General features: G+C 43.3%; 1 long non-coding RNA gene across 1 annotated transcript in view; it reads left to right on the forward strand.

Moving 5' to 3' along the window:
* Positions 1-25,560, forward strand: part of LOC132592170 (uncharacterized) — a 104,674-nt gene extending 79,114 nt beyond the window's left edge. The window contains exon 3 of the long non-coding RNA XR_009557631.1: positions 23,805-25,560. This is a non-coding gene — a long non-coding RNA (uncharacterized LOC132592170). The remainder of the gene's footprint in view (positions 1-23,804) is intronic.
* The last annotated feature ends 2,196 nt before the right edge of the window (positions 25,561-27,756 follow it).

The raw sequence follows: 27,756 nt of genomic DNA on the forward strand, positions 1-27,756 counted from the left end.
ACTGTCAGTGCTTAGACAGGTGCATATGATCTTGAAGAGAAAGTGCGAAAACCAGTTTAAGTAAAATTTAGTAAAGTTGACAAACAATTTTCTTAACCTAAGGTGAAATATGAGAGTTGAACAAGGAACAGAGCTGACTGCGTATGCTGGCTGTCTGTTTATGGAATTTTACACACAGACAGGACTTAAATAAAGGAAGGAGCTCCCATTTAGAGACTGCTTATGACCACCAAATGCCTACACTGGGAAAGACATATTTGTGTACAAAGGGAGAGACCCTGGGAGAGGATCTGTCCCCTTTTCTTCCTTATGGAAGGATTTGGAGGAGATTGGGTGGGGACTGGTTGAAAAAGAGAGTACCTCTCTGCTGGTCTCTTCTTTTCTTCTAAAACAAGTGTGGGGAAAATTTGGTTCCCCTCAGGCAATAAATCTGTTTAACACTTTACAAGTTAACATAAACATTGCATTAAAAACAGAAGAGTTTTCTAACTTTGCATGTTTCTTGGTGAGCTGATTGCGATGTCAAGCCCAGACTAAAAGGGAAACTGAGCAAGGGGAGGGAGCTCTATGCAAACTTAAATAAAAATTACCCAGTCTCCTTTTTCTGTTCATAAGCAAAGTACAAAATGTGTCTATGCCCACACCATTGTACTGCAAACCGCAAAGCTGATGAGCACAAAAACACTTGATCTAACACATTTTGAAGTGTTTATACATTTGGCTAACAGCTCTCCCACCATCTCGCATTTCTGCTTTGCTTCTCCACTTTCAGAGTCTTCCGAGTCACATCAATTCCACTCTTTCTGTTAACACATCTCAAAAAATTGCTCTTTATTCGCTTCATGGGTTGATCACCTGTAATACACTTGGGTGTAGTTCAGCTTAACAATGACCCAAATCTAGAAACATTACAGCATTTATATTTTGAAGGATGCTGCCTTGGTGGTTAAGCAACAAACCAGCCTTTTGCACTTACACCTGCCAAGGTAAAAATGATGCTTCCCTGCAAAGGTAAGATGCCAAGACAGAAAGTTAGTAGGCATCATGTATAGAAGTGTAATGGCAATGAAAAACTGATGATTTGGGTAAGGAGAATAATTAATTTTCCTCTACCACTGCTCTTCTCAATTTTGGGTCCTTGTTTACACTGGAACATCCCTTGCAGAACTCTTACGGTAGAATCTGTTAATTAAAATTACAGAAACTAAAGAATGGAGATACTGTTTTTTTCATGTAAATCCAGGTTCTCCTTAAATCATGTATAAATTATGTGCAAGCAAGATACCCACATTTATAGGCTTTCTTCATGGCTGTAAACATGCAGACATGTTCTCCTCAAAACAGCCAAATGTATTTGGTTTGACTGGGAGTGATTGGTTTGCCAAAGCTAAGAACTGAGAGCAGAAGTAGACATTGTATTCAACATGGAAGTGCTCTTGAAAAGGAGAGCATTCCTGTGTCAAATTATCACTGTAACCTTTATACATTCTTAATGTATTTCCCTGTTGGTGCCAGCCAGTGATTTGGAGAGTGAATATGGAAAATCATGGTGTTATGCCATGGCATAGATTAGTGAGCTCAAAGGTTATAGTGGAGAACTTGCCAAAGCTGCCATTTTCAGTGTCAGGCAAATGTTCAGTATAATATTTACTTGTGCCCTGATCTCCACAGTTAAAGAGGGATTTGAACCCATGTCTCCCTGGTCCACTTCCATCAATCTGTCTCCTGCTACAACGGACTATCTTTCTATTGTTTACATAGCCTTACAAACATTATTTTGGCTGCCAAGTATTGAGGTGTGGTAGTAGACGCCTATGGCAGAACTTGGATTATGGGGGTGGGAGATTAATAAAACCTTGATAAAGGTAAGGGAACACAACGAGCGCTGATGTGGTACACATTGAAGGTTCCGTCTCCTGCCCCCCTAGGCCCCTTCCCCCAGTTTCTAAACCATTATCGTCTGTGTGCTGGTAATGATGACATCTACCGGTACATGGGCGTAGGCAGGGGGGGCAGGAGGGGGCAATTGCCCCCCCCTAGAAGCAGGGCCACTGGCCAGCCTGCCCCACTGCCCGCCCGGTGCCGTCTCCCTTCTCCCTGGCTGGCTGTGGGACGGCCGGCGGGAAAGCACCAGAGCTGCGCAAAGCGTTTGGCTGGGTTTCCCTCCCTCCGCCCCACAGCCAGCAAGGGAGAAGGGAGACGTCCCTTCTAGCCGGCTGGCTGTGGGGCGGGCGGAGGGAAAGCCAGGCAACCGCTTTGCGCGGCTCTGGGGCTTTCCCTCCACATGCCCCAGCGATTGCAGAGGGGGAGGAAGGAGTCGGAGCAGCCCGATTTCGGGCTGATCCTGGCTCCCCCTCATCCCTTCCTATAGCGGAGGGGGAGGAGGGAGTCGGAGCAGCCCGATTTCGGGCTGATCCTGGCTCCCCCTCGTCCGTTCCGATCGCGGAGGGGGAGGAGGGAGTCGGAGCAGCCCGATTTCGGGCTGATCCTGGCTCCCCCTCGTCCCTTCCTATCGCGGAGGGGGAGGAGGGAGTTGGAGCAGCCCGATTTCGGGCTGATCCTAGCTCCCCCTCGTCCGTTCCTATCGCGGAGGGGGAGGAGGGAGTTGGAGCAGCCCGATTTCAGGCTGATCCTGGCTCCCCCTCGTCCGTTCCTATCGCGGAGGGGGAGGAGGGAGTCGGAGCAGCCCGATTTCGGGCTGATCCTGGCTCCCCCTCGTCCCTTCCGATCGCGGAGGGGGAGGAGGGAGTCGGAGCAGCCCGATTTCGGGCTGATCCTGGCTCCCCCTCGTCCCTTCCTATCGCGGAGGGGGAGGAGGGAGTCGGAGCAGCCCGATTTCGGGCTGCTCCAATGTGGCCCCGCCCCCGCCCCTTGCTCTCCGCCCCTTGCTCCCCGCCCCTTGCCCCCCCTGATTTTCATCCTGGCTACGCCCCTGTACCGGTAACATATGGACACTTATGGCTCCATTCCGAATTCACACTTCCGATGCGGCAAGGATTAATTCAGGATCGTTAAGTTGATTTCTGCTGATGGGGTGAAATGGTGAGCTTTTACTGGAACTGGTGTGGGAAGCTCTTTCGGGAAGGGGGAAATTCCACACAAGTTTGATAGAATTAATCTCCTTTCCTCTTTCTGGTTTTGATCCAGGCTGCAGACAGCTGCAGAGATAAAAGAGATCCAGGCAACTAAGTTCATGAGCGAGAAGGCAACAGGAATGGGGTTAGCACACAGTCAAGAGATCAGAGCAGAGGCAGCAGGACTTCGGGGCTTAAAATCTGTTTCTTTTCAGTACTGGTTCTCACTGTGGTGCAGCTGCTGGGTGTGTTTGTGTATGAGAGAGAGAGACAGAGAGAACCGAAACTGGATTGCTGAGTTTCAGGTAAAGATAGGATTCAGCAACAGATGAAGAGTCCTACACTATTAGTCAAGGTCCGTGGGCTGAATGCCCTCTGGCAGACAGGTCCATTTTAGGAAGGGGTCCTCTTCTATTCCTCCTCCAACAGGTTGTTGGCTGATGGTTGAGGTTGCGTGTTCAGACCCAGAAACCTCCCACCTAAATAAATTCACACATGACTCAAATTTTGGTTTGGTTTTTGGCAGAATTTAGGCCACAACCTTATTGATTACAGAAAGCGAGTGGTTGCATAGGCTCTAGTTCGACTAGCTCCCTGCTCCCTTGCAGGTAGCGCTGACCCAGGGCACCAGCATAGATCAGCCAAGGGTGAACACCTGCATAGGCGGAAAGCAGGGAACAAGCTATGTCCACCACCCAGATGTCCCCCTGGACTCAGGCACGGGCACAACCCCCTCACAGGGTTGGCCAAACCATTTGAGTCCCTGGATTCCTTTAATGGAATACCCTTCACATAGGGATGGCGAGAGCATTCTCCCATCCCCTATCACCTGAACCAGTGCCTATTTGCAACCTTATGAGTTGTGACAATTTGCTACGCAGCAGGCGAAACCCAAATGGCACCAGCCAATCAGCCAAGTGGGGAAAATTCCTGCCATGCCCCTGTCCCAACGACAGATGACACACGACAGTATAGCAAGGTCATGCGCAACAAGCCCTAAAAGTAGGGAGAGGTGGGCGGGTGTTCTGAATGCACGTACCCAAAGAGGAAGCTCTGGGACATGTGCATGGGCATATATAGGTCCCTTGATCCATTTGGACTGCGCCCCATTGGCCAGATTGAACCCAACATCGAGGGACCTACCAATCAGGTGTTGTGGCTGACCAATCTTACCTACCCACCACACAGGGTGTCAGTTTCCAGGTCTCACCGCAACACATGCCCTCTTTGAGGGAGGAGCCGATGTCACAAGATACAGTTACTTACACTTCCCATAGTAAGTTCAAGTGAGGAAGGCAAGTTCAAAGGGTTTTTGGAATGATTCTTTAAAATGGGAGGGGAAACTGTGGTGATCCATTGGTCATGGTGGCTGGGGATGACTGGAGTTTCCCCACCTCTGTTTGAAAACAACCCCCGAGGGATCCATAAGTTATTTCCCTTATGGCGCAGTCTCTCGCAAATTAAGAGATTGTGAAACATTTCCCTCTTATGTATCCGCTGAGTCCAGATAAAGAATGAAGAGCAGCCTTTCGGGAAGGAGGAGCCGATGACAATCTTTCTTCTTCTTCTTTTAAGATATCAGTTCAATTTCACTCCCCCCCCCCCCAGTCAGAGCTGAAACAGTTTTAATTTGGAAGACAAAGTTCTGGCTTTATCACCTTAATTGTTTCTGCATTACTTCAGCTGCTTTTAACCCAATTAAAATGGAGATTGTGTCTATTCACTGTGCACAAGCCTTCAATGTATTGGGCAGGCTCCTTTCAGTTTCCTGGTTCAAGATGTTCCTGAACTCCCAACTTAGCATCATTCCTGAACTTTGGCCATGCTGGCTGGGGCTGATGGGAGCTGATTGTGCAAGTTGGACATTTCACCTATGTGAAATCTAGATGTGATGAAAAAATTGCTACAAGGCTGACTCTTTATACTTTCATTGGTCTTTTGTCTCATTTTCAAACCAAAAGTTTAACTGACCTGACAAACTCATCGTTAGAGACACAGGAATTCATTATTCATGGAAGAAGAACTAAAGTCATCCTTAACTTTAACACATATTGGCAGCTCATTACAAATGGCTTGTAAGCTTAAATTCTCTCTGTTGTTTTCCAGCTGAGCAAATGTTTGTACATTGTATCATCCTCTTCCTGTATCCATTAGAAAGATGCAGTTCTTATAGTTGCACTGTGTGTTCCTGTGGATGAGTTTGTACATAGTACAGGGTAGCATGCCAAATTGTATCTATTTGGCTTTTCCCGCTTACATTTTATGCATGTTTGTGAGTGATAATGAAGTTCAAAGAATAGGACTACATGAATGAGGGGATGGAAGATGCTAAGCTTGCTAGGCACAGTGGTGTAACGCAGAGGGGGGTGTCCACAGGATCAGTTGCCCAGGGTGCAAAATTGTTAGGGGGCGCAAAATTTCAACACCCAGTGCTGCCTCAATACAGCTGTGTGCTTCCATCGCTGGGCTCCATTGAAAAAGGCTTCTCTATGTGAACCAGGAAGTGACCTCTCCAGGCAATGGAACGACTCTTATTTTCTTATCTCCTGGGTGATGGGGACGCCATTAGGCTGTTGAATGCGCATGCACACTCCGTCCATTTTCCTCTCACTCACACATCCCTTCACACAGCCCCAGGTGCTGGCAATCCATGCTATGCCACTGGCTAGGCAGGTATGCAGGTGACAAGTTATCTAGCTGGGGAAGAATTAAATAGTAAAGTCAGGTGGGCCATGTTGAGAACACATGCTGCAGTTATTATTCAGGCAGTAAATTTTCCAGTTGCTGCTGGACTGGCTGCTGTCTTGCCACCTAGCTAGGTTTTTGTTCTTGTTTCAATTTCAGATATACTTTCTAATTGCTTGCTTGGTGATGATTTGAACAAAGCAAATTAACCCAATGCACATGCTTGATCATTATTATATCTAGCCTCCATAATTTCATAGAATGATGAACGGCACCTGAGAACATGAAGCAGAATACTCCAGTAAGGCATCATCTACCAGCTTGTCCCATGATATATTGCAATATTTCAGCAAGATTTCTTGCAAGATTTTAGCTGCCACCACTGCTTGCCTCTGGTGATGGGGCAGGCAGAGTGCAGGTCGGGCACTGTTTATTGGAGTTCCATCACTTGAGGCGATTGCCTCAGCTTGTCTCATGAGCAGTCTGGCCCTGGTAGGCTGCGTTTTGCACTAGCTGCACTTTCTGGACCATCTTCAAGTGTAGCCCTTGAGCACAATTACTGTAGTCGAGATGGGAGGCTGCCAGAGTGTGCATCATTGTGGCCAGTCTATCCCAATAGACACAGTGGTAGCACAATCCTTCATCTGTAGATCATAAGGTTCAGTATTTGGCATTTCCAGCTAAAATGATCCAAGGAAGTAGGTTTGGGTAAGAAGACCTTGCACGAGCTGCCACATGTTTGTGTAGTAGTCAGTATATTCAGTTTCTAATGATCAAGTCTAAAGTAATCAGTTCAGTTGCTGTACCATTGATGAGTGGCAGATGAACACACAAGCTGGCTGTTAAATAATGTGTTGGAGCTGATAGATACATTTTTGCCTTGTGTGCTTGTGACAGCTCATCATGCAAGCATTGTGTGAGATGCATGTATGGGAACCAGCTCTGATCAGAATGTAACTATCCAGCCTGGCCTCAGCATTTCAGCTGAGACACTGCTCTTAAGTGAAGCGCTGTGGGTGTTTCCTGAATCTTGCAAATTATGCTCCTGTTCGTGCAACCTTAAGTGACATTTGCTGTTAAATTTTCGGGAACTTGAAACATCTGATTGCTCATCAAGCTCATTAAAGTGGTTACATGTATCTGCTCTCATTATTTGCCAAGTACTTGATATTTACACTTAATAGTCTTCCAGCTTTGGAGAAAGGCACGTATTGTCTGATGAACTAATCAGCTGTTTCTCTCCCTTTCCTGATCCCACTACCGTATCAATTTAATTCCAAGATTTCCTTCTTTCCTTGGTTTCTTTCTCTTCAAAAGTTATCACGCCTTCCTTCTGTTCATGAAGGCTTATTTTCCTGACGGCAGTGCTGTCAGTTTATAAAATGAAAAAAATATGACTTGGTAGTTCCACTAACTTCTAAAATCTGGGCTCTCTTCCCAAAATGGGTACATTTGTTTTAGCAGCACCTCTACACTAATTAGGTGGCATGCTTAAGACAATTTCTGCTTTCAAATGATCCAGTTTTAGTAATTTGAATCTTAAAGGATTGGTACCAATATTAGCAAACTGATATATCTCTCAAGTTGATGATTAGATGATAGTTTATTTGGGGGTTTGGATGAACACTTGCTCTAGCACTTCCTTGTTCAGAATAAGTGACAGGAAATGTATTTGGCAGAGGAAGCAATAAACATTCCATGAGTATTTACAGGCATATACTGTATCAGATTGCTCTAAGCAGAGGCAGAGTTGGATAATTTCAGTTACAAGCACACCAAGTTTTATTTTGTTTTAAAACATGCAAAATCATGCCTACAGTTAATGAAAATGAATTTCATAGATCTTTTAAGATCTGAATTCAGTAGTGGGCTGCATTCAGTTGTTTTCTGATATAGAAAATATTAACTACAGAAATTTAAATAAAATCCAAAGTTAGATCATGGGGAGAGAAGGGCAATTTATATGATTAATTTTTTTTTAATTAGAAGGTCTTAGTGACTGCAGAGCATGTTCCTGCTAATAGCTCCAGCTTTAACTTCAGCTCACAGTAGGGCATCATGAAATATTTAAACAGAGATTTCCCTCCTGAATCTGTTGGTGTGTCAGGATTAATATTCTTAAATATTCTTAAAAACGATAACATTTACAAAGAACAGAGTGTTGTGGTTTGCAATAAATATTTCATATGCATATAAGTTAATATGTATAAAAGAAACCTTTCCACCATTAATAGCTTTCTATACACTGTGCATATCAGACATATTCTCTAAGGAGGGAAAGGCCACTGAGCTCGCAAGGCTGTGCCACCAACCCACCGCTTTCCCCCCTGTGAGTCACAAATCATTTCAGGGAAACTGGAACTTAGCCGCTTTCAAATTTGGGGGCTTAGAAACAAAAGACGGGTTTGTCAAATTCTGTATAATATACAGTCCTCTTCAGAGCTAGATCTTTTTATGCTGAAACAGGAGGGCTCCACCTTGCCCCATACCCTGTTTCTAGCAAGGACCTTAGTCCAATGCATCTGAGAAATGCTCAAGCAAATGCACTCAACCCTCTCATGGGAAAGGGCTAAGCTTCCTGAAGAAGGCTGCCTGCGGCCAAGGAGCGCAGCCTGGCTGGGAGGGGTGTGAAATGTGAGCGGGTGAAAGAGAGAGGCTCAGGATCCAGGCAGGTGAGTTCCGAGGGGGATGGAAAAGGAAGAAGAAGGCAGGCGGACAGAAAGCATAGGGGACTACTCTAGTTCCCCTATTCTACTGACTGTATGCAGGGCCGTCTTGAGCAGGTTGGGCATCCTGGCACTGAGGCGCGGAGATCACTCCGGCGCCCCCGCCTTCGAAGCGCGCAGCATGGCTTCCGCGCGGCTTCACAGCGCCCCCCCCTGCCGGCCCGGCGCCCCGCGCCACCGGGAGTGCACCTAGAGCCGGGGCTGACTGTATGCCACTGCAACAGATTACGTTTAGTGGCAGGTGGGATTGCCAAAGTCATTTTTTCTGGGAACCCTTTCCCCATTCCACCTCTTATCAAATTATCTGTACTTCCTTGCTAGTAAGCTTATCTTAGGTTTCAGCTGTAAATCTCATTTAAAATAGCCAACTTGATTTCCAGATTCTTTGTGGATTCACTAAAACTTTAGCAGCTACTTAAGGCTTCTGTAACTCCCCATGAGGGATTTCTTCTTGGGTCCCGTCCCCCCCACCCCACTGTGTGTGATCCTTTGCTCTCACTTGCTGACCTGATTCCCTCCATCCTTCATATAAATTGAATCACAGTGTCATTTTGGAATTATTATTCAAAGGAGACTCTGAAGCGGGAAGACACTGTACCCAGACCATTTCAATAGCCATCAAGTAAAACGTGACTGATGTAAACTTAGCAGTAAATGCTCACTTAATCATTTGCATTACCATACTGCTTAATAAGTGCCCATACTTGATTACATTTTCAATGTCTACTGTAATTATTATTTTTTAATAATTTAGCTTAGTATGATAAATATGGCAGTGATTATTTTCCAGTTCTAAATGCCATATAAACAGAAGTTAGCTGGAATGGTAATGGTATAAGAAACATTACAGCTGTTTTAACAAGAGTTGTTTAATTGAGCTAAACTGATGGGTCTGAAATATACAGCACAGTCTGAACATTTGTTACTGTCTCATTTCTGCAAAGTGTAGTTTGTCATCTGGGTGAAGCAAGAAAAGAGGAACGGAATGGATTTGGAAGTGGGGGACTAGACTGCAATCACTAGTAGGCAAGTTGGGCAAGACTTGAGTTCAGATCCCTGATTTCCTATGAAGCTAACCAGGATACCCATGATTTTTCAATTGACTTGCCTAGGATCTGGGACAAACCACTGCTTTTTGGAAATTACCCCTGGACATCAATTCCACCTTTGAAATCCCAGTAATGTCTGTGAAAATCTGGACGTATGGCAGCTCTAGCTAAATGAGTGACCATCATTTTGCTGCTATTTCTAAGCCTAATTTAGCTCCTATGTTTGTTGCATGGATAAAATTTTAGCAACTCCACAAGGTGGATAAATTATGCTATTATTATGGAGATAGTATTGTTTAGTCACTAATTCCATAAATAAAGGTTGCAATTTGGACTGATCTGGGAGTTTCCTTTTGCACTATGATTAGTGTTCCTCTTTAAGACAATGAAGACTAAGTATGTTGTGACAGTTATTCTATAAGACATGCACAGCATGGTGTTAGCTCAAAGATCTTTGAAAGAACAAGCTAAAAAGCACTCTTTCCTAAACCAGAATCCCATAGCATAGCCTGAACGGAAAAAGAGATTTGCTTGTTTTTCTAATGCCGCCACCCCTTTCTGGATGAAGGAATCAAGTGACGTGTCTAAATATAATATACCTTTTGCTGAAGAGGACTTCAAGGGTTGCTATGAATTTATTCCATCCAGATTTGATCCACGCTGCATTCCAGAATGTGATGTGCTTTCTGAAAAGGGCGGCTTTTATCAAAGAGTTTAGAAGGCTCGATGAACTGCTTAATCATCTGTAAGAGGCCCTGTGCAATCTGGCTGCACATGCTGTGTCTTTTTAACAAGAGGAACACAGAGAGCATGTGAGGTGTTTGCATTTGTAGGCAAAAGATGAAGAGAAAACAGCTGATGGAGTATGCTTCGCAAGGCCATATAGATGGGAAGTCAGTCTGAATTGATCAATACTGAGATTAGGGAACAGAGGCAGTATGAGAGTAACTTGGAAAAGAGAGCCTCTGCGTTTAACATTCAAGCAACTGAAGCAGCCATTTTGGGGGAAAGAAGAAGGTGAATTCACTTCTCTTCTTATTGCAAAAGCAACACAAAGTGAAGACCAGGAAACACCAGGCAGGTCATTTAAAAAACAATCCAAAACCACTCACAAAAGGATACAGGGATTTCTCCACATATATTAATAGATCCACAATGTTAGAGATGTTTGTTTTATTAAAAGATCTCAGAAATGTTCACAATCCGGGACGTTGGCTGTTACATGACATCCACAGATGATGCAATAAGTGACCACAGCAGGGAAAATTCTACCCATCCCCCTTTTAAAACTGCATGATTTGCAAATACAATATAAACCTCAACAACTTGTGGGACAGTGATTAGTTTCAAACTGGATTCAGGAGCAGATGTCACAGCTTTCTTAGAGGAGACCTATAAGGAATGTTATTCTTGTAGCTCAGTTGGTAGAACATGAGACTCTTAATCTCAGGGTTGGGGGTTCGAGCCTCATGTTGGGCAAAATGATTCCTGCATTGCAGGGGTTGGACTAGATGACCCCGTGGTCCCTTCCTCAACCCTACAAGTCTATGAAAACAGTCTCAACCTGAATAAAGAAGGTTGTTCTCCATAGTCCACGAAGCAACAGGTAGCATTAGGCACTTGGCAAACCAGAAACCCTGCAAAGCCAGTTTTAATTCATTGTGAATGTGATAAGTGAATACCTCCTCAGTCATGGAATTTCCTGCTACCAAGTTTTAATTACATTGGTTTTTTATGGATTTATGCTTAATTTAGCCTTGCTTAATTTTGTTTCATTCTCATCACATTTGTTGTACTATCTGCCTTGCTTTCCTAGTGTGATGACCTAGGTAAAGGTAAAGGGACCCCTGACCATTAGGTCCAGTCGTGACCGACTCTGGGGTTGCATGCTCATCTCGCATTATTGGCCGAGGGAGCCAGCGTATAGCTTCCAGGTCATGTGGCCAGCATGACAAAGGCGCTTCTGGCAAACCAGAGCAGCACATGGAAACGCTGTTTACCTTCCCGCTGTAGCGGTTCCTATTTATCTACTTGCACTTTGACGTGCTTTCAAACTGCTAGGTTGGCAGGAGCTGGGACCAAGCAACGGGAGCTCACCCCGTCACAGGGATTCGAACCGCCGACCTTCTGATCAGCAAGCCCTAGGCTCAGTGGTTTAACCACAGCGCCACCTGGGTGATGTGATGCCCTATGCTATGCAATAAATATAGTTTGACCTTGCAATTGATAAGAATAATGAAACTAAAACAAGCAGCTGAAAGTATGGAGGGTGAGGTAGATCTGCAATTACTTCGTTGGGCAATGCGGTTAGACATCTACAGTCTGAAGATGGATGTCAGAGCTTATGTACAGTGCAAACTTCCACCCCAGTGTCTGACAAGAAGCTTCATTAGGTTTGACTAGTGGCCCAAAAAGGATGTGAATCTTGAAGCAGTCTTGCAATATATATTATGGTTGGATAGGCTTAATAATTCTTAATGTTTACTTTGCTGAATGTGGACAAATTACTGAACTTGATAGAGTAATAGCCAAAGGACACGGTATAATTTTAGCATATTGCTACTTGTTCTCAAATGAGGACAGAAAGATGCAAGCTGCAATGGAAATCTTGAGGAAGAATGACCTTAATAGCAGCTATAAGGTATAGCCAAATACAAGTCAAAAAGACCCATCCCAGCCTTAGAGAGCATGCATCCTTCAAAGTGGCCTTAATTTACAAATCCACTCACTGGATCATCACCTTGTCGTGGTGAGTGGGCTTGCATGTTCCTATGACCCTTGTGAGCGAAGCCGTTGGGAATCTTGTACTCCCAGCAGGGTCAAAAGGAAGGAGCTAGACAAAGAATGATCCAAGAAGTCCTCAGCGGCAGAACAGGTGGATGATAACAAGCGGTATGTTACAACGGCTGTGAAGGCAGATGAAGGCAGCAGCAGATAGGAATCTACCGGTTTGTCGTGACTACTTCATGCCATCGGAACAGAGCCCTACTGCAAAGACTGTGCGTTGGTCAGCGTGCACTGATCTACACACATAAAACAAATTCACGCACAGGTGTCTTCCAAAAACCCAACCCAAACCCAAAAGTGCCGTGGCGATCGGCAAATGGTAACGGGGGCAGGATCGTGAAATCTGGAAGCCCCTAGTCATGAACCGGCACATGGGCGGTGGTTACAGATTCAGTCGTTCTGACTCAAGGAATGAGGCAGTTGAGCAGCTCGGCAGCTGTATGCATGACTGAGCAGCCCTTTTAGGATCCACTCTGCTAACCCCGAAAAGGGGGAGGGGCTAGAAAAGGCACCCTAAACATAGTCTGCCTCCCTTTTCCCTGACTGGATTACTCTCAGCTGGATACTGTCCTATCAGAGATGCCTAAGGAAGATAAAAGTACCCTCCTGGGTGAATTTAATGCAAGTTTTCGATCTGTGGTCTGGGACTATTGGGAAAGAAGGAGTTGGCAACAGCAACCAGAACGGAATCTTACTTTTGACGATATTGTTATTACCAACACACTCTTTTGACAGGAAAATAAATTTAAAACTTCATGGAGGCATCCTCGGTCAAACCACTGGCACCTCTTAGACTATGTTATTGTCTGTGCTAAAGATCGCTGTGATGTGCTCCTTACCAGAGCTATGACGAGCACCGACGACTGCTGGACAGATCACCGATTAATACACTTACGGACTCATTGTTAAAACTGTGTTTATGGGAGACAATCTTACTCGGCTATGAGTGATCGCCAAAGAAGAAGACGAATTTACAAAGCTTCTTCAGGTGGTAAATTGGCTAGAAAGGATTATGAGCATTCCTACAGGAGGCAAGAAACACAACATCTAGAGACAAGGTTTTGGAAACTTGATGGTGAAAAGACATGGCTGCCCCCTGACACCATATAAAGAAGGAATAAAACAGTTGGGTTATTTTCTGTCAAGATTAGAAGCAGAGAGTTTTTAACTGGAATCAGCGACTTCCTGTTCTTATGAAGGAACAACCAGCAGGTGTGGAAACGGCACCTCAGAACTCATATAATCAGACTGTTCCAGAGTTAGCTGAACCGACATTGATGTCAGTAATCACATCGTTTCCCGTTCTGCCTGAGTCATTCAGAAAGCGTTGTGATTTGGAGATGTGACTATTCAGTTAATGTCAAGTTATTAGTGGTACTGAAATAATTGTTTATTTTAAACCAAAAGTGGTGCTTGGAGATCTGTGAAGGGATAATTAATAGAATGGTTAGTCACCAAGTGACTTGACTATCATGGTTGTTGCTAGTTTGGATTTAGTTTGGCATATCCTTTGGCTCCAGTATTCTTGTTTCCTTTTAGGACAGTGAAGAATATGGCTACCATCCTGACTGGTGTGCTGTTGGTTTTTTAAAGCCTTGGGTAACTCCCAGTGTATACTGTCATTTGCTCTTTTAATGTGATGAACTAGTTGCTCTGGGCTCTCTTTCTTTCTTTCTTTCTTTCTTTCTTTCTTTCTTTCTTTCTTTCTTTCTTTCTTTCTTTCTTAGAAACCATTGTATTCTCCCCTTTCTCTAAGGAGCTAAGAGATGCTCTCACAACAGACTTGTTAAAGAGCTTAGGTTGAAAGATGGAGAATGGCCCAGGGTCTTCCAGTGAGCTTTACGATGTGCACCTTTGAATCTTTTTTCAAACGAACTAGGATTGCATTGTACTGCCTTGTGCCTTCCTATAAACATAGCATTGAGTGCATGCCCAGCATAGCCATTGCATAACTGAAATGTTCCAGTGTTGTTTCCTTAAATTTCTTCCTTTCTGTTTAATATGTTCCTTTTTTAGATACTCTGGTAGATAAGGAAAACCATGCTTCCTTTTCTGTTTAGCACAGCACACAACAACTTTCCAATTATCTTGGTGGCATGGCTCCAGAAAAAGGAACAGATTTTTCTCTCTGAAAAAGGGCTTTCCTAGTCTAAATTGTTGTTTTTGTTGTACTGAACTAGTCATTAGGGAAGAAGTCAGACTCTATTTTTAGCTTTATTTAAAAAGCTTTAAACTTGGCTTCCATAGCTTATGAGTGATCTGCCTTCCTTTTTGGAGGGGGAAATGTCCTAAGTAAGGCCTTTGGGTTGAAGTCGCATTTCCTGTCTTGCTGTGTATGAATAAGTATTCGTGGATTCACCAAAGGCAGAGTATGAGATGAAATGCATGTTTCATCTGCAGCCTTTCTGGACGTGACACAGAGCAAGTCTGAATGGAGATGCTTCAATACAGCTGTTTCAGATATTTCAGTTTGGCTGTTCCCGTCCAAGTGGAGTACAGCTGTTCTATGACTTCATTCTCGTAAGCCGTTTGAAATATGTGACAACTAGCAGTCAAGAACAACCTCAAATAACCCTGGAGGTCCTTTTCACGCTGCATACAGAACTAGCCTCCCCATTCCCTTTGAAGTAGACATTTTTTTTGGGGGGGGGTGTTATTTCATTTAAATGAATTACTGTTGTCAGGAGTCAGGCCATGCCTGGCATTTCAGAATGACTAATCCTGCTAGAAGTAAACAAAGCTAGGGATGAAGTGATGCGGGACTGCTGGTCCTTGGGTTCTGATGCCGTAATGCAGTTCCTGTCCCTACCTATAAAGCTGCAAGTGCCATGAAATGGGCAAATGGCCAGGAGGAAAGGCAGAGGCTAACTGGAATAAGAGGGAGGAATGGAGGTGATGCTCCTACAATTTCCTTAGCAGCAACAAGACCTGGAAGTGGTGGCATGGACCGTGGTAGGGATTGGGCACTCAGCCGAAGCCTGTTGCAGCGTTTGGGACACTCACTCCTCCACCTGGGGTCTGCTGTTGCATCCAGGAGAACACATCTGTGTGAAAAATGTTCATTGTGTAGTTTAGACACTAGGTGTCACTGGACTTAGTTGGATCTGGGAGGAAACAGGATTTTCCTGTTGCTGTTCTGTTCTTACCGGGGAGACGTATTAGAGTTCTCATCCTTATTTCTGACTCATATGTCCTTTAAGCCTACCATGACAATACCTGCACACTAGAGGGGATAGAGAAATGGGAGGTAGGATTTGGGCACAACTGGTGACAGGGACTCGGTACTTAAGCATCCTTTGATTTTAATTTCAAACACTTTCTGTGCAGATCAGATAATGAATGGCTTGGAGACAGATTTCTTCCAGTTCAAGCTGGCAGTAAAATTGCCTTCATTCCAGGGGGTGGGTTGGGGGGGTTCAGAGTAGGTTAACATTACTTGGATCCTTGCAGCCTGCAGGGACTTGAAACCCAGGCTTACCTTCTTCCGTCATCTCTTTTTCCAGCTTATTGGCAGAATAGGAGAAAGGCTCTTGGCTTGCGAGCAGCTCCTCCTGCAGATGAAGGGAAGTTATCAGCACTGTCACCAGCTGTGAAACAGGAGACATGGTTTTCAACAAGAGTGCTGCTGATGTGCCTGAAAATAGACCCAGAGCTTTCCCCCAAACTGTCCAGAACTGCACTTTGAAACACTCAGTTGAGACTGTGGTTGGTACTAATTTCAGCCCCCGGGGAATTGCAGAACATGAAATGTTGAAGAACTCTAAATTCTAGCTGCGGTGTCTAATATGTTGATAACTGAAATCATATTATAATAAAGGGACATTTATGTTTTGTTTTCCTTTAGGAGGAAGAAGAAAGGTTCCCAGTGTCTCATTTTCTTTTCAGCAACAAAACAAAACAAAACCCACAACACATGTACAAAACGCCTTTGTCTTCCCTATGCAGACCAAACTGCTCGGCTTAATAGATGGATTTAATAGATGAAGGAGGGATGTGTGCCATTAGAAAGGGAATGCAAGGCAACCAACTGCAAGTGGGAAATTATTACAGTGTGCATGTAACCACTTGGCAAGCAGGTCATATGTATTGTCTTGCCAAGAAGCAAGGATAACCTTGCTGCACTTCTGCACCTTAGAGGAAACCCAGGAAGCCATGGGAGTGCTAAGACTTTCCCCACCTCTTGGCAAGGCAGTTCAGCTGACCAGTTTATGAAGTGGTCACAGGCACATCATAGTAAGTTACCACGTGATAAATAGTTGTTGGTATTTATCACTCAGCATTCAAAACTCCCATTGTTCTAGGCATGTTTTGCAACGAGGAATTTAATTAGCTCTGGGCTCTGGGCACAGTACTGCACCTAAGATTTCAGATTAAAACTGCAGAGTGGAAGGAAAGGAGGATCTTTTTCTGCCTCCCCACTTCCAGCCACTCTTTGAAGACTGGAGAAGAGACCCTCATAAAAACATTAGGGGGCAGGCAAGGGAAGCATGGCTTTGTTTTTTGCAGTCTTCAGATGAGGACTAGACCATGTGAAAAATGAATATAAGATTTTAGCTGCAGTTCATTCATTTTCAGCTTTGTATTCTTGTTATGAAAAAAGTGTGCCTAGATATTCTGTTGTTGTGCCCATAACCTAGGTTTAAGGTGCCATTTAGCTCCTAGCTTTCATATCTCAGTTTCTAACACTGTTATTACTCTGTTCAGCTTGTGGGTATGGTACTTAGATTCTATATGGTTTTTATCTAGGACAGGGAACCACATGATGATGATGATGATGGACTACCACTGTCATAAGCCTTGACAATTGGCTATGCTGACTGGGCTGATGGGAGAAGGAGTCTTAACAACATCTGGATTGCTGCAGTTTCCCCATCCCTGGTTTACAGGATGCATTTAGGTCATTGCAGAACTGCAAATGCACCACACACATGCCAGAGGTGGAGGTCCTCTTCTTCAGTTGATGAGGTTGAGGACTCCAAACCAGGAGGGGAAAGCCATGCAGGGCCAGCCCCAGAAATGAGCCTGTGGAGCCAGTGCCTCTCTAGGCAGAGAATGTGGCTCTACTATCCTTGGACTTTGGGAGGACCTCACTGCAGAAGACCCAGTGAGAGCAGAGGCTCCACCACTCTGCCGCAGTAGGAGACTGACTACAAAATGTTATGGTACTGGGGGGGGGATCCCAGGAGGTTTGGGTAGGCCCACGGATTGGAGGAGCCCACTGCAAAACCTGTCTCTTCAACTAAGGTGTGCAGTTGAAAAGAATTATGGGGAGGGAGCAGGAGAACAGTTTGATCTTCTGGTTTCTAGCCCAAAAACAAAACACAAACCAAAATCTGAAGAGGTGCTGGCCATTGTAGTTTAGATTAATAATTTGCTTGTCAGGGAAATACTTTGGGTGGTTCGGATGCCTGAACATTTTGCAAATATTGTACTCTAAGTGGTTTTGATACAGTAGATGTGCAATTCTGTCTGTCTAAAGAGAGACATAGAAGTGCTGTGCCCATGAAGGAGGGATATGCCTTAACATTTCCTAATTGGTTCAGCCTGAATTCTGATTTCCTCCCTACAGCATTTCTGCCTAAGGGTAAGACAGCGATTTCGGATTCCAGCTATGACTGTGCTCCTTGAACAACTACTTTGAAGTAGTTGTAGTGAGCTCCAGATGAATTATGTGAGAATAATAACCCAGAAATAAATGGTTTGAGGCTTGAAACCTAAGCAGGCTGCACAGGAGAAAAAAGAGTATGGCTTCTTCACATTATCCAGAGCAAGTTACTACCCATGGGAACCATCATTTGATGGGGGCATATTGTTTAATACTGCAGTGCTGGGAGTGAAGCCATTCTTTTCCTCATGTCATGTTGTGTATAGCTGTATCATACTTCCTCAGGACCAGGATTACAATAACAACTTCCCTTTTATATGAGGAAGTTGCATATTCTGTACTGGGGTGGGGAACTGGGTCTGTCCCCTCCTCACAAGAGCCAACTTTGACAGGTGGTTCGGACCACTGCCCTGTCAGTCACCTGCTATCATAATGACACCAGATGATCGACACCTACTAAAGACCAGCCCCAAGGCAGCATGGAAATGATAGCTGGTGCTGATGGGAGTTTTATTCTGAAACATCTGGATAGCAGCATATTGGGATAGGCTGTAGTACTGGATGCAGACTCTGTGCATTTTGACTGTACTCTTCTTTCTGGATCATCATCAAGGCAAAAGCAGCTGCATTGCATGAAGGACATGTGTTTGTTCATGAGGCATGCTCTTGGTTTATATAACTGGACAGCCTGCGACAGTTTTTTAAATAAATGGATTCCCTATGCATTGATTTTGGTTGTGGTCGTTGCTTGCTAATATTTCACCTTGTATATTCTAATGGGAATGATTCCACTTTTGATCTTTTCGGTAATGCTTGTGATTGATTTGCCTGTTTCCCACTTCATCATCTGGTTTGCCCCTAATACAGTTTGGTCATGAATGATCCAGCTGAAATTTCTTAAATCCCATTTATTTCAGTGGGAGAGAATTAAGAACAAGTTTTATTTGAATGTAGATTGCTTCTGTTCATCCATTTGCTTCTTCATATTGTGAGGAAAGCAGTGGAGTGGTGAGGGAAGAGTGTATAGCCCTTTGACCTTATTCCAACTCAATTGCAACAAGTTGGGTTAGACACTGCATTGCCCAAAGCTGAAGAGTATGTAAAATATCTTGTATGTCCATTGGATCAAATCTCAACACATTCACTGACAACAGCTCCTGTGATACCAGTAAAAGAGAGGATTATTTTTGATGGGCTGTTATATAGATTTGCTGCCCATAGGGACATATATGGGTTATTTAAAATGTCTGTGGTCCTAACTAACCATTATTGGAACCATTGCCCAGTGTCTCATTGTTTCTTCAATAATTCTAGCTATTCAGTGAGTGATTTGTTTCGTTTGCAGCAGTTGGTTTATAGCTCTTTAACAGTATGGAACAAGATGAATTTGTGTAGAACAAGTGGAAGTTCATTGATATTTGTGAAAAGCTTTTTCCCATAGTGCACATTTGGGGGCTTGGAGAGAGGAAGAAGGCTGGTCTGAAGCCCTGTATGTTTCTAATAGATAACCAGAGATTAGATTGCCATCTTTACCATCCTGGGATCTCCAGCAGGATTAGTACCACAATACCCCATTTTTTTTCCTTTCCTGCAGAAAAGAATAAAGGTGTTCACATGTAATGTTCAATGAGTGTACAGTCTGTGTACCTATGTATGTACAATAGTTGAGCTGTCAAAATGAATAAGTGCACACAATTTCACACAAACACTTGTACACGTGTATACAGAGCTTGTACCTGTGTCCGGTGTAACCTATGAACAAACCTGTTGACTCCCGGATTCCCAGATGCTGGCCAATACATTCTGAGTGGAAGAGGTTTCAGCTTCCTTCTCCCTGCAACATGATTGGTGCTGAGAGGAGCTGAACAATGTAGACTTTCCAGTGTGACATCACTGGTAGCTGCAGTTGTGCACTCTTGTCTTCCTTGGCTGCTTCACATATTTTCGTTTTCATCAGCCAAATAAAGGTAATCAGTATTTTAATGCATATCTGTAAACTCAGCCTTTTGGCTGAGACTACTGCTTGCCTATCCAGGGCACTGATATCTGCCCTAAGATGGCATCCATATATACAGTGGAACCTCGGTTTATGAACACCTCGGTTTATGAATTTTCGGTTTATGAACGCCGCGGACCCATCTGGAATGGATTAATTCATTTTCCATTTCTTTCAATGGGAAAGTTCGCTTCAGTTTATGAACGCTTCAGTTTATGAACAGACTTCCAGAACCAATTACACCCATGCTTCAGTTTATGAACGCTTCAGTTTAAGTACTCTGCGGACCCATCTGGAACGGATTAATCCACTTTCCATTACTTTCAATGGGAAAGTTCGCTTCAGTTTATGAACGCTTCAGTTTAAGTACTCCGCGGACTGTCTGAAACAGATTAATCCACTTTCCATTACTTTCAATGGGAAAGTTCGCTTCAGTTTATGAACGCTTCAGTTTATGAACAGACTTCCGGAACCAATTGTGTTCATAAACTGAGGTACCACTGTAGTCATACCTCGGTTTACAAACTTAATCCGTTCTGAAAGTCCGTTCTTAAATCGAAACCGTTCTTAAACCGAGGCACACTTTCCCTAATGTGGCCTCCGACCGCTGGTGCCCTTCCACCGTTCGGATTCCGTTCTTAGACCAAGGTAAAGTTCGCAAACACTACTTTTGGGTTAGCGGAGTTCAAAAAATGAATCGTTCGTAAACAGGACTGTTCTTAAACCGAGGTGCCACTGCACTGTACTTTGTGTGAGTTTGAAAATGTGATATAAATTGCATTAGAAACAGAGAATTGTCGGCTCTTGGTATATTGTAAATGATTATGGGTTGCAGTTGACTCCATAATGAATTAGGAGTATTTCTTAGGACTGTGGGTACAACTAGACCAGACAGTAGGGGATCTGTGATTAGGAAGTTGCCTTACACCAAGTCGCATCACTAGTCAGTCTAGGTTTTCAGACTAGGATCTTCTCAGCTTTGAATTGAGATGCCAGGGATTGAGCCTAAGGCTTCCTACATGCATGTAGTTCTCTGCCACTGAGATATAGAATCATTTGGAAGGGACACTGAGGGTAATCTAGTCTAACCCCCTGCAATGCAGGAATCTCAGCTAAAGCATCCATGACAGATGGCCATACAACCTCTGTTTACAAACCTTCAAGGAAGGACAGGCCACCACCTTCCGAGTGAGTCCATTCCACTGTCAAACAGCTTTTGTTGCCAGAAAGTTCTTCCTGATGTTTAGTTGGAATCTTGAATCCATTAATCCAGGTCCTGGCATCCAGAGCAGGAGAAAACAAGCTTGCTCCATCTTCCCTGTGACAGCCTTTTAGTAGTTATTTGAAGATGGCTGTCATATCTCCTCTCAGATATGGGCTTTCCCCTAAGTCAGGGTGCTGTGGTGCTGCAGAGGAAGGGTTAACCTTTTCCCATTGTGCTGTTCTGTGCTAAACCCCACCCCCACCCCATTGTAATTCATGTTGCTTTTTCCTCCCAGGACAAATAGCAGGTGGGGTTGTGGAGGTTGGATTTGGATTGGGAAAATGTGATTGCTAAGACACCTCTCTTGTGCCCCAAACTTCCTGTATTGTCAGGGGACCACCAGGGGTCAGCAGAGAGCCCAGCGGAGGAGTGCAAGGGCTCCGGGATGCAGGGAGCTCAGAGCACTGCCCAGGAGCCAGCAGAGAGCCTGGCAAGGCGGTGAAGGGGTCAGAGAGGCAGGGAGCTCTGTGGAAGGAGAGCTCTCAGACGCTAGGGACACTGATCCACACTTGAGCGGCTCAGGAGGGGAGGGAAACGTCATCACCCCGTCTCCTCCAAAGTGCAGAGAGGAGAGGAGGAGGAGACTAAGGGCACCCAATATACTTTGCTGGAGGTGGTCCCAAAGATTGCCACTCCTGGAATCTGACTCGGACTGAATGGACATGAGAACTTGGACTCTGCCTTGTATATGGTTGTAAATAAAACGCTGTAAATTTGTACCCGTGGTGTCAGTAGTCATCACTTGTGGAAAGCACAATCAGCACCCTCACATGTACCTCTGGTTACGAACTTAATTCGTTCCGGAGATCCGTTCTTAACCTGAAACCATTCTTAACCTGAGATACCACTTTAGCTAACGGGGCCTTCCACTGGTGTGCGATTTCTGCTCTCATCCTGAGGTAAAGTTCTTAACCTGAGGTACTACTTCTGGGTTAGCGGAGTCTGTAACCCAAAGTGTTTGTAACCTGAGGTGTTTGTAACCCAAAGTACCACTGTATTGGATGTTCACTGCATTGAGTGCACATAAATATCCCTCAGTTAAAAAATAATAATACACCATCATCCAATATACCACTTATGCAAGCTTTGTGTGCATTTATGTAGTTCTCTCTGTAATTAATATTATTATTTAACTGTACTCCTGGTGGGTTTTTTCCCTATATTTTTCTATATTTTTTCTATATTTTTTCTATATTTTGGACCATCAGTGCTGAGCAAGCTTTCAACTGAAGTAATTAAATATGGTAAATAAGCGTTTTCGCCTGGCCCATAAAATGCCTAGATGTTTATAGAAATCTATGTTGCTGGATTCCAGCCCTCCTTCAGCATGTTCATCAGGAAGTTCCATGCAAAAAGTGGTTTGTTCAGAAATAAGCCCTTTAATCCATATTTTGTCAGGTTGCTAATTATAACTTACTTAAAATAACTGTGTATTAGAATGGAAACCAACGTATTTGACACTTTATCTCATAGATGTACGATACAAGTTGCACTTTCAAAATGCTATTTCCATCTTTGCTTAAAACATGAAATGCCTGGGATATGAAAATAGCACTTTTGTGGTAATGTGTGCACTGAATAGCTCAGTTACTGCTTCTCGGATGTAACTAAATAATGTACTGTATATTTGTTTAAAATAGCTGGAGTAGATTGTATGATTTTGCTGCTTATTCCTGCTGCGCGCTGTGTGTGTGTGTGTGTTTGTGTGTGAAATGAGATATAAAATAAAATGTAATGATTGACAAAACAGAAGCTGCCATTTCGCTGTACATTTATTTGCTGAGTGCTTAATGGGAAAGATCCAGTCCCTAATTTAATTTCATTCTTTGTAACTGATGTGTCCCAGCGGACCCCTTGTTCAGTCAGCGTGAAGAGTGTTGTCATAGCTTCATGACACAGAAGTAATCTCTAATACTCCCCACCCTCTCTCTCTCTCTTTTTTTTTGACAGGTTTCCTTGCACTGTTTCTTCCTTCTTTAATTTATAATAAAACACACCATCCTGCTAGAGCTGATGCTTAGATCTGAGAAAGGGGCTGGAATGGATCTCATTTCCCTTTCCCAGAAATCCCATTGGGGCAGAATGTGTGCTTGTTTCACCAGTCGAGAGCAGTGGGTGGGGCAGGACTGGGTTGGGTGGGGAGCAAGAAGCGAGTAGAAAGCCGAAATGTGTGCGGTGGGGTTTACTGCTGCTATTTGTGGCTTCCTGCGAGCAGGCAGTTGCCTAGGAGATTGCTGGCACAATCCCAGCATCTCCTTGCACCATGTTAGACTCTGAAGAGACGGCTGCAACAGATCTAGTGACAATCATTATAAGCTTCCTGAGAAAGCACCCCGAGGGCTTTAAAAAGGTTTATATTTCCGCCACCTGTTTCATTGTAACATCTGCTGTTCAATAAACAGAACCGGATATATAAATGTGCCTTTCCTTATTTTGTTTTCCTAGGGTTAGGCCAGTCTGGATCCATTAAAAACAGCAAGGTTATTTATTCCCTTCTCAGCAACCTTGCAATCCTCCTTTGAGTCAAAGCTAATTATCTATGATCGTAAAGAGCTTAGTGAACTGTGGTGATTAACCAGCTCAAACCTTTTTCTTCCCCCTCCCTCCTTCTTTTGTAGGTAAGTGAATGTGGCATTGGCCACCCCCTTAATCGCTTTCTTTGGCTCTTATTGCTGATGCCCAGTTATGGAATAAAAACAATAAGTCACTAGGGAAAACTTGACATGCAGGTATTGTGGATACACCTGGAGTATATATATTCTGAGGAAGATGGTAAGTGCCTGTTTTCCATCTTGGCCTTACTTAGCCCATGACCTCTTCTGAGGGTCTGAATTTGTTGTTGACACCCATCAACGCCCTCCTGGTAATGAGCTCTGTTTCTCTCTGCTGAAAGGGAGGTAAAAAATGAGAACCGCTTTGATGGCTAGCTATTGATTTTTCTACAGATCCTTCCCAGATTGCAAGGTTTTATTGGCCAGGAACCCACTGATAGGTGTCAGCACTTCGCTTCAAATTTCAGTAATTTATTATAGAATCAAGTTTGAAAAGTCCGAAGTGAAGTCTTATTAAGGAAGCATTTTGAAACTAGGATTGGAGGAAGCTCAAAGGAAGAGCTCAAAACTAGGCCTTGGTCAAAACGAGATAATTTTCAGTTTAAGATGTATAACATAATGATTGGACTTTGCCAGCATTGCTGTTAAATAGAAAAGAAAGTGAATTGTGGTATTTTCCTCTTTTTCTGACTACATGGCTCAGGGAAGTTTAACCAAGGTTTTTTCTTAAGCTTTATGTTAAAAATTGCATCATAGAAACTGACCTGTTTCCTGTATTTATCCAGAACATAAATATTAATTAAACACTCTGGCTTTATAATACTGCTACCCCTAAGTAATTATAGGCACCAGTATCTATACATTCTATGTCTCCTCTTTATAATAACATCACACACCTAATGTACTATGTGCGAACTTTTACCATTTTATTCTTCTTAGAGACAGCATTAGCCTATGTGTTTGGTACCTATTTAAATTTATCCATAAGGGCTGCTGAACTATCTGAATTTGGTCTTGAATGCGCTGATAATGCCTTTTCCTCCAGCGATTTGACGGCATCTTTTCTCTACTTCTCTTCTAAGCAGTAGTTAGAATGCTTTCCTGAAACCAAAATTAGCATTAAGATTCATGCAAATCTCAGTGGTTTCAATAGAACTTTAAAAGTAACTTTAGAATGGTTTCATGTATGCCAGGATTCATATTAATTTCACTTCCAAGGCAAAAGCTACCGGTAGTGAACAGTCTTCAGAAGTGAACTTGACCTGAAGCAGATACATAATAAGCATTTAACAGCGAAGCTAACACCAGCCTTAAAATTCATGTCAGTTTAAAATAGTGTTTGAAGTAGCCCTTCAGGTTTCTCAGATTGGGGAACTTGACCCTGATGGTTGTGGATGATGATGATGAAGATGAACTGTGCAAAATGAGGGAATAATACAATTTAATCTGACCGGAGTGGAAGCCTTGCAGTTTGAGAGTAGTAAGATCTGTGCTTCTGAACTGCAGCTAAAAAGTGAAGAGCTGATTTTTAAAGTAGTATTTCTGACTATATCTTATAAAACGAATACTGTTTTCTGGTTCTTGCAATATAAAGTCACCTGAGGGGTTGTATTTTCAGAAACATTGTGCTAGTTAACACATCATCATTGTCTGACCACAATGAAAGGAGAACATGATTTATGTTCACCTGCAATACTTCCATGGCTTGTCTTTCAGCTGAGTGTGAGCTTCAGTGTATCTGGAGAAATGTTTCAGAAATTTGGGTACTAACCTGTTCATAATGTTGCCAATTCGTAGTATAGCTCAAAACATGTTTTTTTTTTTTTAAAAAGGGTACAACTTAATATGAAAACAATATTGTTTCCCAAGGTTGCTCCATGACAAGTTTGACTCTGAGACTTTTGATCAAGAGTTAGTTTGCGGAAGTTCGTGGATATGATATATTTGAAAAAAGAAAATATTGGACTAGGGTCCAAGGAGCTATTTAAAATGTGCCCATGGGATTGGGCATGCCCAGTGAGGGTTGTGCCTCCCCCCCCCCAATTTGGAAATAACTCTCAGTTTCATAAATAGTTTCCTAAATAGTTTGCATTGTGACATGTTGAAGGGTCTGCTATTCAAGAAAGCGCCCCACCTTCCCTTGTGTGTATGGAAGTAGTTGTGGTTCGTTGTATCCTGGTCATCACTGATATGATGTCCATAGTTAGGAAGAGAGTCATTCAGTTTCCCTCCTCCAATATATATATTCATCCATGTCATACATGACAAAGAAACATACAATTATACAGTTGGTAGAGATCCCAGGGGTCAACTAGTCCAACCCCCTGCAATGCAGGAACCACTGTTGATTGTGGCAGATCCAGTTGCTTAGACTGGGGCTGGGTTTTGTTTTTTTTATCAACTTGGTTTTCATTTGGAGGGAGGAAAATATGACCAATTAGCTATATCATTTTGAGACAATTAACATATTATTTCAAATACATCAACTCCTCTGAAAGTTATCATGGCTGGTGACTTTAACAAACCTAAGCATATTCAAGGTTTGGGAGGCAATCCTGATACGGTTTGCATAGGTTTTCAGAATTCTTTTCTAACCCATGCTGTGAAATTCTTTATCTCCCACCACTCTAATGTATCTTTGCTCTTTTAATAATAATAATAATAATAATAATAATAATAATAATAATAATAATAATAATTAATGTAGAGGTACTCTTGTAGTACCTTTGTAGTACCTTTTGAAATCTCCTACAGCCAGACATTCTCTCCCCCCCCTAACACATACACACACCAGATGACCCTTTTAATTTTCTAAATTAGCCTGTGGATGATTGAAACAGCCCACACAATGTTCTATCAGGAATTGTGCATAGGAATTCATTTGTGACAGTCACCCACTCTTCTCCTTTCCATGTACATATTGTCATGAAATGCTCACTTTGGGGTTGGTTGCCAAAATTAGGCACCCAGTTCTTAACATGGTGCAGATCTCCCTTTCCTGCCAATGAATATGTTTATTCCGCCTGGAATATCTGTGCACGTGGTGTATGGCTAATTCTGCACCTAGTCATTTGCAATTGCATCAGGAGTTCATTGGGACTAAGGGTGCTTCCATATGGGTGTTTATTGTGGGCAAGTGATCCTCATGCACATAAGTTTGGGTTGTGGGGTTTTGTTTTTGCAGTGTCCAAATGACATCATCCATCAAAACTGTTGCCAGTATCCCCCACTCCCACCACCCTTAATTTAATCTGGGATTATCCTTTCTTGGGAAAATCTCCTCCGCTAAAAAAAATAAAATCAATAACCAACAACCATTTTGCAGAATCTGGAGGCTGCCTGCTATGAGCATTAAAATGAATTGGGGGGCAAAATGATGATCAAAGTATTGACAATGAGTCGATATAAAAGCTATGCATTAAAAAGCAATAACACCTTGGCAGAAAAGCATCACATTTTCAAACTGGAAAATTGTTTTAATGCTAACTCCAGTCTCGAGCTTTGATCCAAGAACTTCCATAACATAGAAGATAGCAGTGGAGTGGAAAAAAAATACATTGCCTCAAAAGTGCCAGGGAAGAACATGCAGCTTGTGTGCCCTAGACATTTCTGGCATCCAACTGAGCACAGGACTGTAGCCACAGTGCCTGCTTTTCTAGAAGGGCACTTTCCTGCTTGCTAGCAGCACCCACCAAAGCATCATCGGACTGCAGCCAAAGATTTGGATGGTTGTGTAAAATCAATGAAGAAACCAAAGCTTTGCTTGCCTTTGAAGTTCATGGCCACACTCCTGTCTCGTTTTTCTCCCAACTTCACATCCCTTCCTCTGGCCTTCTCTTCACCTCATTTCTTTGGACTTCATCCAAAGCTTTGATCCTTCCAACAATCCTGCTTCCATTAGTTTGCTACCTGCTGAAGCTCTGCCCAGCATAATAGACCCTGCCCTGCTTCTTATTTGCAGTGGTTCCGTCAGGGCAGGACTTGGGGGCAGAAATCTGAGAACCCACGTGGCAGAATG

Source organism: Zootoca vivipara, chromosome 5 (assembly GCF_963506605.1).
Source record: "Zootoca vivipara chromosome 5, rZooViv1.1, whole genome shotgun sequence".
Taxonomy (NCBI): domain Eukaryota; kingdom Metazoa; phylum Chordata; class Lepidosauria; order Squamata; family Lacertidae; genus Zootoca; species Zootoca vivipara.